Raw genomic sequence first — 16,138 nt, 5'->3', positions numbered from 1 at the left:
TGATTACATAGGTCAATCTGGAAGCTTTTTTGGCTGAAGAGCCAGGTAAAGGTAAAGGGACCCCTGGCCATTAGGTCCAGTCGTGGCCGACTCTGGGGTTGTGGCGCTCATCTCGCTTTATTGGCCGAGGGAGCCGGCGTACAGCTTCCAGGTCATGTGGCCAGCATGACTAAGCCACTTCTGGTGAACCAGAGCAGCACACGGAAACACCGTTTACCTATTTATCTACTTACACTTTGACGTGCTTTCAAACTGCTAGGTTGGCAGGAGCAGGGACCGAGCAATGGGAGCTCACCCCGTCGCGGGGATTCGAACCGCCGACCTTCTAATCGGCAAGCCCTAGGCTCTGTGGTTTAACCCACAGCACCACCCGCGTCCCTTGAAGAGCCAGGTACTAATGCTCAAAATCAGGGTTTCCCAAACTTGGTTTTCCAGCTGTTTTTGCACTACAACTCCCATCATTCCTGCTCTACATGAATGAATGAAAATGATGCAAAGGTTTATTGAACCTTCTGTTAATTTTATTCCCACTGCCATGACAACTCCACCCCAATATTATTCTTTGTTGCTTTATAGTATTTTTCTTTTTTAAACTCAACATTTTGTTCTTTTTTAAAAAAAAAAACACCAAATTTTGGAACAATGAGAGTGTCTCTCTGTGATTCTATTTAACTGATGAGAAATGGTTGGCGGAGATAAAACAATACAGGAAATCTTGGGCACAGCATAAATCTTTATCAGCAGTGGTTCCAAACCAGCAGTGGTTGAAAACAAAAACCTTTTCCGTGAAGCTGAAAACATTTGCAGCTAACTGGATAGTTTTGGTTGGGCTCAATGCAAGAGTTTTCTGGGGAGAGAGATTCAGAGAGTAAGTTTGTTTTCCAAGACACTTTGGGGGTGTCAATGCTGTGAACCCCTCCATCATAGGCCCAGCTTGTATATATATGTAAATAAACCATGTATCATAAAGACATCACAGTCTCCGCTGTGCCTCATTTCCAAAAGGAAACAGAAACCCTGACTAAGCACCTGCAACCCCTAGAGTTTCTCACCACTTGAAGATTGAGATGTAGTGCAACAATCTGCTCAGCTCCACAGCCTGGAGGAAATGAGAAACAAGAACTAAGAATTTCCCAATCTGTTGTCTAATGGGAGACACCTTAGTTTGGTGTAAACAGTCACCTTCCCAGTTGCTGATTACTTATCAACTAGTAAGGGAGATGGGAATGACCCTCCCAGGTTGTGAAAATTAGTTTCTTCCCAGCTCAACACAATATGGTTTGTATATATGTTACACCCTATGAATCCTTTAGATTTTACAACTCTAGTTGATATTTTTCTTAGGTGTCCAATTAATAATAATAATAATAATAATAATAATAATAATAATAATAATAATAATAATTTATTTATACCTCACACATCTGGCTGGGTTTCCCCAGCCACTCTGGGCAGCTTCCAACAGAATATTAAAATACAATAGTTTATTAAACATTAAAAGCTTTCCTAAACAGGGCTGCCTTCAGATGTCTTCTAAAAGTCTGGTAGTTGTTTTTCTCTTTGACATCTGGTGGGAGAGTGTTCCACAGGGCGGGTGCCACTACCGAGAAGGCCCTCTGCCTGGTTCCCTGTAACTTGGCTCCAGTAAGCCTTGGTGTGGGGTCACTGGCAATGTGGATTTCTGCTGCAGAGTGGAATGTATACAGTGGTACCTCGGGTTACAGACACTTCAGGTTACAGACTCCACTAACCCAAAAATAGTACCTTGGGTTAAGAACTTTACTTCAGGATGAGAACAGAAATGGTGTGGCGGCAGCTGGAGGCCCCATTAGCTAAAGTGGTACCTCAGGTTAAGAACAGTTTCAGGTTAAGAACGGACCTCCAGAACAAATTAAGTTCTTAACCCGAGTTGCCCAGGGTCCAGGCAGATATTTCCACATCACCTGCTTCCAGATTTCTTTAGACTTCAGTCGGAGAGTCACCCAACTAAGCCATGACTTCTCTCTTCGAATTTATCCATTATGATAGCAATGACCATTGTTAATAATCCACACCTTTTAAAAAGATAACAACGCTACCTACAAATTCCCAACAAAGTGGATATACAGTTCTGTCTGCAATTAGCAGCAAACACAGAAACAGTCCATGGGTTGTCCCTCGATATCTGAAACTGCCCCCTTCCTGCTTCTCACCAAAGACCTCAAAAGAAGAAGGTGGAGTTCAGGGGTCAGTCACAAAGCAGAAAATGGTGCAACTAAGTGGCTTGGCCCTGTAGCCAAATGCCAATCACAAGAATTATACTGGAGTGACTGTTCTAGTGGGGAAGGACATATAGGGTATTGAGTATGGCTGAGTAAGTGCTGTGCATGCAGGTACTTGAGTATTCAGGCTTTACCAGAGGTTTTATACTACACATTATCCAGTTATGAATTGCAATGTTGAAGGATCTTTCAGGAATGAAATGCTGGAAAAGACATTTGTCAGACCCTGGAGACTCCCTGGTTTTCTGAGTAAAATAGGGACACAGAACCAGTGGTCCTCTGGATGTTGCTATACTACAACTCCTCTCATCCCTGACCATTGTCCATGTTGAGTTTGGCTAGTGGGACTTGGAGTTCAAGAACAATGATGAACTACAGCTCAATGTCATAGATTCATCATGGAGTATACTCTATGCATGGATAACTGAATTTCCAATCCAACTGAAGGACATGGCACAGTAGTAGAGCATATGCTTTGCAAGGAAATGGTCACAAGGTTCAGTTCAGGTTATTTTCAGGTAAGTCCTGCAAAGTCTTGTCTGAAACCCTGAAGAGCTCTTTCAGTCATCCTTCAAGTCATTGTTGACAATACTAAGACTGGGTTGGTTTAAGACAGCATTCTTTCATTTCTTGGGTGGGGGGATCATTCAGTGGTACAGCATATGTTCTACATGTGAAAGGTTCAACGTTCCAAACCCAACATAGCTAGGTAGGGCTAAGAGGGACTCTTGTCCAAAACCTTGGAGAGCCATTGCCAATCAGTGTGGAACTAGATGGAGCAGTGTATTGACTATGGTTAAGGCAGTTTCTATGTAATGGTAGAGAAAGTTCTATACATACAGAACATCCCTGGCTCTGGCTCTGGTATCTCCAGGGATAGCATGTTATGGGAAAGTCCTCTCTCTCCTCCGGAGACCCTCCAGAAGTAATACAGTTAAGTGCTGAAAATCCTATGCTAGGTGTAGTAGGTATGAGTTACTCGTGCGTAAACTGGTGCCTCTCTAGGCTAATTTGCCTTGTTAAACCTTTCTGACTGGGCAGCCCCTTCTCATAGTGGCTGCCTCAATCGCTGGCAGAATCCATCAGTGGGCATTTCTTGAACCTCTTCCAGCATAAAAGTTGTTTGATGCCCAGTCTCCACCTTCTCTCACTGCGCGGGAGTCTCCTGCGCAGGGAGGGCGTGGGCAGCGGAGGACCTGGGCTTTCCTCACTGATGTCCAGTGAAGAATCCTGGAGCCCTCTCTCCGATTCCCCCATCAGCCCCCCTCTATCCCTGGTGTTGCGCTGAATTGCTTCCCCCTCTACTGGGCTGTTTCTCCCCCTGCTGCTGGGTCCTTCTCCCGCATCATCAGAGAGCCTCCCCTTCGCCTCTCGCTCTGATGTCAGTTCCCTGACACTAGGTGTATCAGTGCAGCTTGCTGTGTTCACCTCCCCACTTCAACAGTGATGGATGATCATTGAAAAACACTTTTTTAAAAGTATCAGGATCGTAGGTCTGTAAGGTCAGTACCCTTAACTAACTTGAATTCCCGTGATTCTTTTGGGAAGCCACAAGTGTGTTACTACTGGTGGGGCTACCTTTGAAGGTGACCCGGAAACTACAACTAATCCAGAATGTGGCAGCTAGACTGGTGACAGGAAACGACTGCCAAGACCGCATAACACCAGTCCTGAAAGACATTGGCTCCCAGTACGTTTCCGAGCAGAATTCAAAGTGTTGGTGCTGAGCTTTAAAGCCCTAAACAGCCTCGGCCCAGTAGACCTGAAGGAGCGTCTCCACCACCATCGTTTAGCCCGGACACTGAGATCCAGCACCGAGGGCCTTCTGGTGGTTCCCTCACTGCGAGAAGCGAAGTTACAGGGAACCAGGCAGAGGGCCTTCTCGGTAGTGGCACCCTCCCTGTGGAATGCCCTCCCACCAGATGTCAAAGAGAACAACAACTACCAGACTTTTAGATGACATCTGAAGGCAGCCCTGTTTAGGGAAGCTTTTAATATCTGAAGAACTATTGTATTTTAATATTGTGTTGGAAGCCGCCCAGAGTGGCTGGGGAAATCCAGCCAGATTGGCGGGGTATGAATAAATAAATAAATAAATAAGACAGATGAGGGTGCCACCAATGTATGGTGTGGATGTGACTAGATTTGTTGCAGTATAAAAGCCCTTCCTCAACACGTACCCATCACAATGGTAAATTTACTAGTAGTGAATTGAAAGGACTCAAGACGTTGTTGAGATGCCATATTAATAACATTTTAATATGAGCAAAGGCAAGAAGTAACACATTCAAATCTTAAGGGGAGATTTGAAATTCAGATGGCATTCCTGAACACAAACAGCTTTCCCCATGGAAATCTCCCAAAATGAAGCTTAAAGTCCAATAGCAAATGGTATATCCCAACTGGACTATCTCAGCCCCGTTTTCTAACTGTAAATAACCATTAGGCATTGGGTGAATACATGGAAAACGATGTAAGCACCGTTGACTTGTCAACATACATGGAGAAGTAGGCATGAACATGAAACAAAAGTGCAGCGTCAGAAAGCTTTGGGATGCGACTGAAGTGCAGAGGGTTTTGAGCATCCTCACTTGAAACCTTAAGCCACATGACTACTATGGATTCTCAACCATTCAGCGAACGATGACAGTTATGGATCAGTAGTTTGTCTTCTTGCTTCATCCTCATCTTCCCACGGTTATTAATACCGATAGCAGCTGTAGCTGTAGTTGCTGCTTGGCAGGGCCCGAGAGTAGAGGTGGCAGAGGTTGGAGCCACCAGTAGCATACAGAGAATGGTTGCCACCGCCGTAGCCGCCACCGGCACCAACACAGGGGTTGGACTGCTCAATGGCCAGAGGCTGGTCTGGGCAGTAGAGAGCAGGCCCTGGGATGTTCAGGATGAAAGGTGGTGGCTGGATGGTCACTGTTGATGCAGGACACTGGGCATAGCACTCATTATGTCCAGCAGCATTCCTATGGGCCATCTTTGCAGGACTGGAGGGTAATCTGAAAGCATAAGATTGGAACTATAATCAAACCATTGTCTTAAGTATTTGAAAATTTCATTGTCCCATGGACTGGATAGGGAAGCTCCAATGTCTGCATGTGGTGTGCAGGCTGTCACTTGCCACCTCAACTATACTGTATAAGGGCTAGAATAAGGTAAAGGTAACGGGACCCCTGACCATTAGGTCCAGTCGTGGCCGACTCTGGGGTTGTGGCGCTCATCTCACTTTATTGGCTGAGGGAGCCGGTGTACAGCTTCCGGGTCATGTGGCCAGCATGACTAAGCCGCTTCTGGCGATCAGAGCAGTGCACGGAAATGCCGTTTACCTTCCCACCGGAGCGGTACCTATTTATCTACTTGCACTTTGACATGCTAGGTTGGCAGGAGCTGGGACCGAGCAATGGGAGCTCACCCCATCGTGGTGATTCGAACTGCCGACCTTCTGATTGGCAAGTCCTAGGCTCTGTGGTTTAACCCACAGCGCTGGGTAGCCAATTTGGGGCCTTCCAGATGCTGTTGAATCACAACTCCCATCATCCCTGACTATTAGACATGCCTTCAGGGACTGACGGGAATGGAGTCGAACTACACCTGGAGGATCATACCATCCCCATCCCTGGTGAAGAAAATGCTGGGATAGATGGAGTAAGGAGGTGACATAGTACTGTATATGGTAAGACCATATGTTTCAGAGTGATAGTATCTCAAGCGATTACTCTTTCATTTAGTAGCAAGCATATAATATAACTACACATATCAGAAAGCTGAGATGGTAGACTGCACTCCTCACTTCTATTGGAGGTACCATTTTTTGTGGGAAAACTCTAAGCAAGCAGAACATTCGTACATCTAGGGAAAAGTTGCCCTTCTTTCTCCCTTTGGTTCTAATATTCCACCTGCAAGAGGTTGCTGCTGTTGTTTTACACACAGGGGCATTTAATAATTGCATGCCCTACTTGCACCCAGGAACGGTACTGTCAATTATTTCACCTTCCTATGTCCTCACCTCATCCTACAGCCATAGACATGGTTCCTTCCAGATGTTTTGGGCTCTGATTCCAATCAGTCCCAGTTGCCATAGCAAATGGACAGAGAAATAACAGTTGGGTCCATAACATATGGAGGGAAGAAAACCTTTGAGAAATTGTAGGCACTTTTCACTTTGGCTGTATCTTACATTCACCTTAGCTGCATCTTGACTAGTACTTCTTCTGTGTAAAGGAATAAACCTCAGCTTTGGGTTACTTTTTTTGTATCTTGAACCATCCATTCTACAGCTCCCATAATCCCAGAACAGCAGCAAAACCATAAAGTACACCCTTAAGTCAATAAGATACCATCATTCTTAAGATTCATATAAGATTCTATAATGCCCTTCCATAGAACCCCCCTGCAACTTACCAGTTCTTGAAGGGAGTTTGAGCAGATGGTTGATCTGAAAAACTTCCCAAAGGATGAGCTTTTTATATGCTCAGCTCCATAGCCTGGAGCAGTGGAGACACACTGACTGTGAATTTCTTAATTTGTTTTCTTATGGGAAATATTAATTTATTTTAAACAGCCACCCTCCCTGTTAGTGATTAGCAGTTGTAAGCAGGGGAATGACCTTCCCTGGCAGTGAGAATTAGTTTTCCCCCAGCTCAACACAATGTGGTTTGTGTATATATAAATATATATGATCACCCTATGGGTCCTTTAAATTTCATGACACTAATTGGATAAATAAATAAAACCTAGATGTCTGGTTAACATTCCAATGAAAGTTTTTGTGTTGGGTCACTGACAGTCTGGTATTCCGCTGCGTAGTGGTACATATACAACACCTCCAATTAAGTCTTAGAGTAGACCCATTGAAATAAATATAGCGTAGTCAGTGAGGGTAATCAAGGCCAATCTGACAGAATTTGCAGGTTTGTGTCTCAAGAGGACCTTCAAAATACCATAGACGAGGTTTTTTGACTCAAAAATCATGTCAAAAAACTGGGGTCATCCTATACACAGATAGTGGCATGAGGGGAGTGGCTGCTCACTTTGCCAACCCCCAGCAATGGCCCTGCTGGGGTGATGGCATGCATGCCATTGCCCCTTAAAAAAGCTCAGAAACTTTGGGCAATCTCCCCTCATTTTCTTTAAATTTAGTCCCCCAAAATAGGGGGCGTCTTATACATGGGGGTGTCTCATACATGGAAAAGTACGGTAGTTCTTCCTGTACAAAATGGATATCCACAAAATGCATACAGAAGTTGTTTTGTATGTTAGCTGAACACCATTCCATTGACTTCTGATTTATTTGGTTGCCGGGGGGGGGGTGGACACACGGTATGGGTAAGAAGGAGAGTGGTTCTCCAAGCAGCTAATTAACTGATGGAAAATGCTTGGTGGAAATAAAACAATAAATATTTGGCAGAGCATCAGGATTTACTGGCAGAGAGGTTTTTTGTTTTTGTTTTTTTTAAAGGATCATTGAAAACAAAGGCTGCTCCCATTACAGTTGGGAATATTCACGGCTGACTGAATCATTTTGAGTGGACACAACACAACCTTCAGCTTTTTTGGTAGGGGTGCCATACGTCCGGAAATTTCCAGACACATGCAGGATTTGGCTATTGGAAACAGCATCTGGGTGGAAATCGCTTATATGTCTGCGAAAATCCAGACATAGGACAACCCATGTCGGAAGTGTAGATTTTGTCGAATTTCCTTAAAATTTGCTGGAAAAACTTTGGAAGAAGAAGAAGAAGAAGAAGAAGAAGAAGAAGAAGAAGAAGAAGAAGAAGAAGCAGCAGCAGCAGCAGCAGCAGCAGCAGCAGCAGCAGCTAAACAACTTTACCTAAAGAAGCTCAACAATTTTTGTGTGTAGATTTTCACTTTTTGAAATATGGCAACCCTACTTTGGGCATGCAAATAATAGGTGACCATATGATGGTTTCACAAAGGGCAACTGAGGGCAATGGGAAGGGCAGTGAATATTCTATTTTCTAGCTAGAGTTGACCGTTAGTTGAAAGTGGAGGTGTGTGTTTTCTTCCTAGCTCTGCTGAAAATATTCACACAAAACTGTGAATACAGCTTGGTTCTATGCAATGCTGGTCTGCTGTGATTATACAGATTTTTTATTTTAGCAAATGTTTTATCTAAATTGTGTGCAAGGAATATTTTGACCTAGCTTATATTTGATTAGGGCAAAAGAAGACCCCCACAAAAAGCATATATATTTTTCCCAGACTGATCAAGAGGTTGCAGCCCATTGGATGATAATTGTTGATTACTCTCTCCTATCCTTCAAGCCCCTCACCATGATTTCTCTTAAAATGAAAGTTGGGGGAAATATTGTATTTGGAGGAATGATCCCCACCCCCACCCCCAAAAAAACCTGTTGCAGAACAGGCTTTACTGATTACTGGCAGGTTTGCTAAACAAGGCAGATAAATACAATTCAGAGAAGGATTAAGGATATTTGATTATATTTTAAAAGGAGGAGGATGAATTGGCTAAGAGGCCCTCAGTTTATGGATGATACCCAGAATGTACAGGAAAGAATTAGACAAATTAAGTCAGGTCAGGTTGGGTGTGTGAAAAAGTGCCGTCCTCAAGGTTTGTCATGAATAGAACCTGGAAATGTATGCATGCAAGAAAGATGTTCTGCTACTGCATTGACCAATATACCATCTACGTCATTGTTGCCTACTCTGACTAGTAGTGGGTCCAGGCAAAGGATGGTATTTCCATATCACCTGCTGCCAGATTCCTTTGGACTTCAAACTGGGAGTCAACCAATTAAGCCACGACTCCCCTCCTAGAATTCATCCCCAGATGTGACATTATGATAGCAAAGATCTCCGCCAATAATCCTCACAGTTCTAAAATATGACAACACTTCCTGCATCACAGTGACATTCCCAAAGACTATGGATATACAGCTCTATGTCTGCAATTTACAACAAACACAGAGGCAGTCCATGGGTTGTCCCTTCTTATCTTGTGGTTCTCTGTAACCTCCCCCTCTGTGCTTGATGTTCTCACCAAGACCTCACAAGGAGAAGGTTGAGTTCAATCACGGAGCAGTAAATGGTGCAACTAAATGGTACAACACCTTTGCCAAATGCCAAAAGCCAATCACAGGGATGAACTTGTGATTGCTCCATTTGTCCTGTTGGGAGAGGATACAGCTCATTGTGATTGAGTATGCGCTGCTCATGTAGGAAGCTAAGTGTTTGATCTCGGTATCTCCAGGGGGATGTTATTAGAGGTTGTCAACTTCAACAATTCTGCAGTTGAAGGTTACACCTTAGAAGGATCTTTCAGGAAGGAAATGGTGGGGAAGACATTTGCCTGAGATCCTGGAGACCCTCTGATTGCCAAAGCAGGACATAATTGATGAAACAGTGGCCCTCTTAATGTTGCTGTACTATGACTCCCCTCATCCTTCACCATTGGCCTATATTGACTTGGGCTGATGGGATCTGGGTTCAATAACTTCATGGAACTACATATCCCTACATATACCATCCCTGACTATTGGCTATACTGGCTGGGGTTGATGGGAGTGCAACATCTTGAGGACTCCACAGGGTTCCCATCTGTTCCATATGGGCTCAAACCCTAATTCAAGTATGGGTGAACCTGTGGTCCTCCTGACGTTGCTAAACTACAGTTTCCCATCATTTCTGACCATTGGCTATGCTGGCTGGGGTTGAAATCCAATAACACCTGGATCCCCCCCCCCCGCATCCATAGATGCTTTTACACACTTTTAGAGGACAAGTAGCTGTGACACTATACCAAAGACATTATGTCAGCAGTTCTGATGTGTTCACCATGTATGGACTCCACCTTGGATAATCTAATGAGAGCGAGGTTTAAAGGACCCAACCCAACACTTAAACATATGTCATAACCTTGCATTCATTATATGGCTCCATGAAGCTGATGACTAATTTGCTTATTGATGAACACGGAGTCCTAGTTCAGAATGCAAGAAAAGCCTTTTAGCTACCAAAATATCGGGAATACAAAGCTTCCTTAAGTGGAACATGGACTTATTTTGACCAGCTCATTTGACAGTCTTGTTTGACTTGACTCCATTCCACTTGTTCTGCATTCGTCATCATATCACCCTGGGATGAAATATCTAAGGAGACAGTTTTGCCACTTCTGTGCTGAGCATGGAGCATAAGTATAACGATGACTGGTAACACCAATGGATATATTCTGCCTCCTCCATTGGATCTGGCACTTTGGATAAACACTGATCCACCTTGAGATGATATGGGGCAGGCACCTTCACTACATTCCTTCTGGCAGTTTCTTAAAACATTTTTTGTTTGTTTAGGCAAGCATATCTGGTTACATAAGCTACTGTTTTGTTTTGTTAAAATAACCCTCTTTTTTACTTTTTTATCACTAAACAGTGAAAAGTACATTGTTGTAGTGGTGGGGTGTGTGACAGCACTTCTTGCCCACTGTCTCAGATTACGAATGTCCTCATCCTTACACCAGTTAAACTTTGCGGGTGAGCTACTCCAGGTCCTGCTATATACCCAGCTGACCACTGTGGTCTGCATGAGAGGACCTCTGCAGATATCATCTCATCAAGAGGTTCATTCAATACAATGTAGGGATTGAGCCTTTAGCATGGTGGCACTTTTCAATACATGAGATGTCTTGCTGGTGTCTAATGAAGACTTTCCAACAAGCCTTTGATGCAGACTTAAAAAACAAAAAAAGTAGGATGATTCTATATTGAATTTGAATTTGATATAATAACACACACACACACACACACATTTGTTGTTGTGATGTTTCATTGGAAACAGTTCATCAATGAAATTTACCCCAGCCAGTTTTTATTGATTTCTCTTTCAGCATCTCTATTGTCTTTTCAGCACCTACTGAAGACCTTCCTTTTTTCAATAAGCCTTTGAAATGAACATTTGTATCCCATATTGCATCTGTATTGGATCTGAAATGCTCCTTGGCTATCCTCTATCCCCTGGTAACACCCAGGCATGACTACTGCAATGCATCATATGTGGAGAGAGTTTGGATTTGATATCCTGCTTTATCACTACCCTAAGGAGTCTCAAAGCGGCTAACATTCTCCTTTCCCTTCCTTCCCCACAACAAACACTGTGAGGTGAGTGAGGCTGAGAGACTTCAAGAAGTGTGACTGGCCCAAGGCCACCCAGCAGCTGCATGTGGAGGAGCAGAGACGTGAACCCGGTTCACCAGATTACGAGTCAACTGCTCTTAACCACTACACCACATTGGCTCTGGAGCTACATTTGAAGACTACTGAGAAATTTCAATTAGTTCAGAAGATGGCTCATGACTTGCGTACATCTCCCAAGTTCTACAGCAACCACACTTGGCTTCTTATCTGTTTCCTAAAAGGTAAAGGTAAAGGACCCCTGACAGTTAAGTCCAGCCATGAATGACTCTGGGGTTGCGGCGCTCATCTCGATTTACTGGCCGAGGGAGCCGGCGTTTGTCCGCAGACAGTTTTTCCGGGTCATGTGGCCAGCATGTCTAAGCCACTTCTGGCAAAACCAGAGCAGTAAACGGAAATGCCATTTACCTTCCCGCCGGAACGGTACCTATTTATCTACTTGCACTTTTTGGCATGCTTTCGAACTTCTAGGTTGGCAGGAGTTGGGACCAAGCAAAGGGAGCTCACCCTGTCGCGGGGATTCGAACCACCGACCTTCTGATCGGCAAGCCCTAGGCTCTGTGGTTTAGACCAGTGTTCCCCAACCTTGGGCCTCCAGCTGTTTTTGTACTACAATTCCCATCATCCTTGACCACTGGTCTTGCTAGCGAGGGATGATGGGAGTTGTAGTCCAAAAACAGCTGGAGGCCCAAGGTTGGGGAACACTGGTTTAGACCACAGCACCACCTGCGTTTCCATACTGGTGTTTATTTGGTGATGTTCTGCCTCTGTACAAGGAGGTTCTAAAGACACATCATAGCTCTTAGTGTCCATTGACAGGCCTGTTGTTTATGAATTTGTCTATAAGAATGCAAGGGTGGAGGGGGAAACTTGGTTCCGATCTGCCTGATGGGGATTCATTTAAGCACAGCTACTGCACCCACGGTGGCAAACATTGGATGCTTTGAAAGGGTGTCGTTTCCTTTGAGCAATGGATGAGGGTGTTTTATAAACAGATGTGCCAATCACCATTGTAGGGTGCTGTGATTTTCATTGCATGGTTAGCATGCAATGATTGCACTTCATGTAAACACCTGAGCCTAGGAAATAGTAACCATCATATTCCAGACACTTGGAAGCACTTTCTAAAATTTAAGACAAACCATTATAATTAAAAATAAAAATAAAATCTTGTGTGGCTCTGCTTTAACAAACAGCAATCAAGGAGAGCTCTTCAGACCTCCAGAAGCTGCATTGTAGACAACCTCAAATTGCAAGGCTATCAGAGACCTACAAAGGCCTATTCAGAGGCCTGTAAAGCCTATCAAATGACACAAACAAGCACCAGAAAGAAAGTCTGCCATGTGTCCAGTTCTGGGCACCACAATTCAAGAAGGACACTGAACGTGTCCAGAGGAGGGCAACCAAAATGGTCAAAGGCCTGGAAACGATGCCTTATGAGGAACGGCTAAGGGAGCTGGGCATGTTTTGCCTGGAGAAGAGGAGGTTAAGGGGTGATATGATAGCCATGTTCAAATATATAAAAGGATGTCACATAGAGGAGGGAGAAAGGTTGTTTTCTGCTGCTCCAGAGAAGCAGACACGGAGCAATGGATCCAAACTACAAGAAAGAAGATTCCACCTAAACATTAGGAAGAACTTCCTGACAGTAAGAGCTGTTCGACAGTGGAATTTGCTGCCAAGGAGTGTGGTGGAGTCTCTTTCTTTGGAGGTCTTTAAGCAGAGGCTTGACAACCATATGTCAGGAGTGCTCTGATGGTGTTTCCTGCTTGGCAGGGGGTTGGACTCGATGGCCCTTGTGGTCTCTTCCAACTCTATGATTCTATGATTCTATGATTCTATAAGATGATGGTTTTTTTTAAAAAAGAATACACACCTCTTAATTATTTTAAAGTAAGAAAGAGGCAAACCCACTTCCTTCCTGTTGTGAGTGGACATGGAGGAAAGAGAATCCTTTGTATGTGCTGCACAAAAAGCCATTGAACCTATTTGTCTGTAAAATTTCACAGGCTTAATTCATCCCAGAGGGGCTCCTGGGCCGATAAATTTTATCCACTTTGTCCAACAATACCCATTTTTAGATTCCCCATTACACTGAATGGGGAAATGCAAAGCTTCGTTTTACATAGGGTGGCACAAAATCCGAATCACAGATGGAAGCAGAGAAAGCGCAGAATGATGCAGCAACAGATTGGGATATAATAATAATAATAATAATAATAATAATAATAATAATAATAATAATAATAATAATAATAATAATAATAATAATAATACAACATGGATACAAGGCAAATCTTGGGGCCCATACGCTGACTGTGCACACAGCAGGAAGATGACAAATTCCAGGTAATTCCAGGTTTGCAGTTGCGGAAGCAGTGTGCAGCCTTTTTAAAACAAGGCAGAATGTGCCTTATGTTGAGTTTGTGAATAAGCAATACTCACAATCTGAGGAAGAGCAAATTCCTGCCATTTCCAGTGTGCCCAGTGATGCAATTTTGTGCTGGCACCAGGACTAGGACATTCAGTGGAGTCACTGGTCCCAGGAAAGTGTATAAAAAGCTCCAACTTCAGGATGGTTGCTACCAGTTCCACTAATTCTTCTGCACCTTGCATCTGAAGCAACAAGGTAGGTCTCTCCAAACCATGTATTCTGTTAGCATCAGAATATTTCATTTGCTTCCATTTGGGGAAATGTCTTCCTGTTTCATTAATTCTTTTCCCTCTCGTTGCGTCTCTGCATTGGGTTAGCTAACTGTTGTATATGTTTCTTATCAAATTCCTTCTGCATCTTTTTTAAACTTTACAATATTCTGTCTTATCCTGTCATGTCCCTATTTTATTCTTGTCCAAGGTTAGCACAGTGATTTCACTCCCTCCCCAGTGGTACCTGGTACCCGTTAGGACCAGTGGGGCAGAGAGCAGGGATCCCAACAGTAGGTAGAACCTGAGCCAATGCTAGGTGGATCTAGAGACCTTTTGCATTTAATGGACGATGTTAACTCAGCTCCATCCATCTAATGGAACTGCACTAAGTATAAGATTTCAATGTAACCCACATGTACCCTAGAAACATCTGAAACATTCATGCTTATAATTAATCTGTTCTTTTCAGAAGGATCTCTCCACCATCCAAAATGTATTTCGGAAGTCGGCAGTGTTATTTCAGGTACCCTGTGTCAACAGTGATGATCCAAGCACCACGCTTCGTCATCACCATCCCAGGACCTTCTCTCTGCTGCCAGAATCAGCCACTGAAGATTGAACATCTCAATCCATGTGCCTTTGATGGGTTCAGTAGACGGTTGGGACCTTTGTCTGCTACTACAGGTTCCAGGTTTTCAAGCTTTAACTCCCAAGGTGCCCTGCCATGCCGCCAATTCAACTACAGGCGCTACTGAATCCAGATGAACATACATGGAATCAGGAACTGTTGAGAAGAACCAAGATTCATGAGTGGACCACCTTGAAAACTAGTAAAGACCTACTGCATGTTCTGAGTGTCGCAAAGAGTCCTGTGAAGTTTAAAAGCGTGCATACAAATTTGGCATCAGATTAATGTGGTTTTCCAATACAGGGGTGGCTGACCCATGGTCCTTCAGATATTGGTGGCCTCCAAATCCCATGAGCCCCAGCCAGTATTGCCAAATGGCCTGGGACGATGGGAGTTGCAGTCCAGCAACATCCAAAGTGCCACAGGGTCCCCTGTCCCTCTACTAAATTCCACAAGTCGGCTTGCTTTATATATTCCGGTTTATTATGAGGCACAACTAACCAGCTTATTTTCATTTTATGTCCTCCCAAACTGTTACCAGAGCAAGTATGAAATTCATTTATTTCTAATGCAGTTTTTTCTCTCTCCCATCCTTGCATTGAGAAGGGACTTAAGACACCCTCAAGGAACAAAATAAAATGGACACTGTAACATGCATTTCAAAGTGGTGTTCAGGAAATTCACACTGCGGACTGAAACTCATAGTTGCTGTTTATTTCTGATGTCTTTTAAATAAAACCTTTTTCTGCATCCAATGATCTTGATGTATTGTTTTGCATTATTATTATTATTATTATTATTATTATTATTATTATTATTATTATTGCTTTCTCTTTGGTGTACAAATTCAATAGGAGACTCCAACCCTTTCATGAAGATGAGTGTTTGTGTGGAACCTGTTGTACATGCTGTTGTACTTCAACCCCCTACACCTCTGCCCACTGTCCATATTGGCTGGGCTGCTGGGAATTGGAGTCCAACATTATCTGGAAGGCAGAGTTCCTGGTCCTGTTCCTGAAGTTGAAGGAACTTGGTTCAATCCCTGGCACTTCCGCCTTAGAGCCAGTGTGGTGTAGTGGTTAAGAGCGGCGGACTCGTAATCTGGTGAACCGGGTTCGATTCCCCGCTCCTCCACATGCAGCTGCTGGGTGACCTTGGGCCAGTCACACTTCTTTGAAGTCTCTCAGCCCCACTCACCTCACAGAGTGTTTGTTGTGGGGGAGGGAGGGAAAGGAGATTGTTAGCCGCTTTGAGACTCCCTAGGGTAGTGATAAAGCGGGATATCAAATCCAAACTCTTCTTCTCTTCTCTTCTTCTTAAAGGATCATGGGCCCTCAACATGAAAACCTTGGTATATTCCAATCATATACCTACCAAATATCCCAGAAGTTACATCATCCCATTCTAATTTGAATTTTAAATTGTTG

The sequence above is a fragment of the Podarcis bocagei genome, assembly GCF_964188305.1.
Source record: "Podarcis bocagei genome assembly, chromosome: 16".
Classification (NCBI taxonomy): domain Eukaryota; kingdom Metazoa; phylum Chordata; class Lepidosauria; order Squamata; family Lacertidae; genus Podarcis; species Podarcis bocagei.
The sequence above is the reverse complement of the archived record's forward strand: the minus strand, read 5'-3'. Positions refer to the sequence as shown.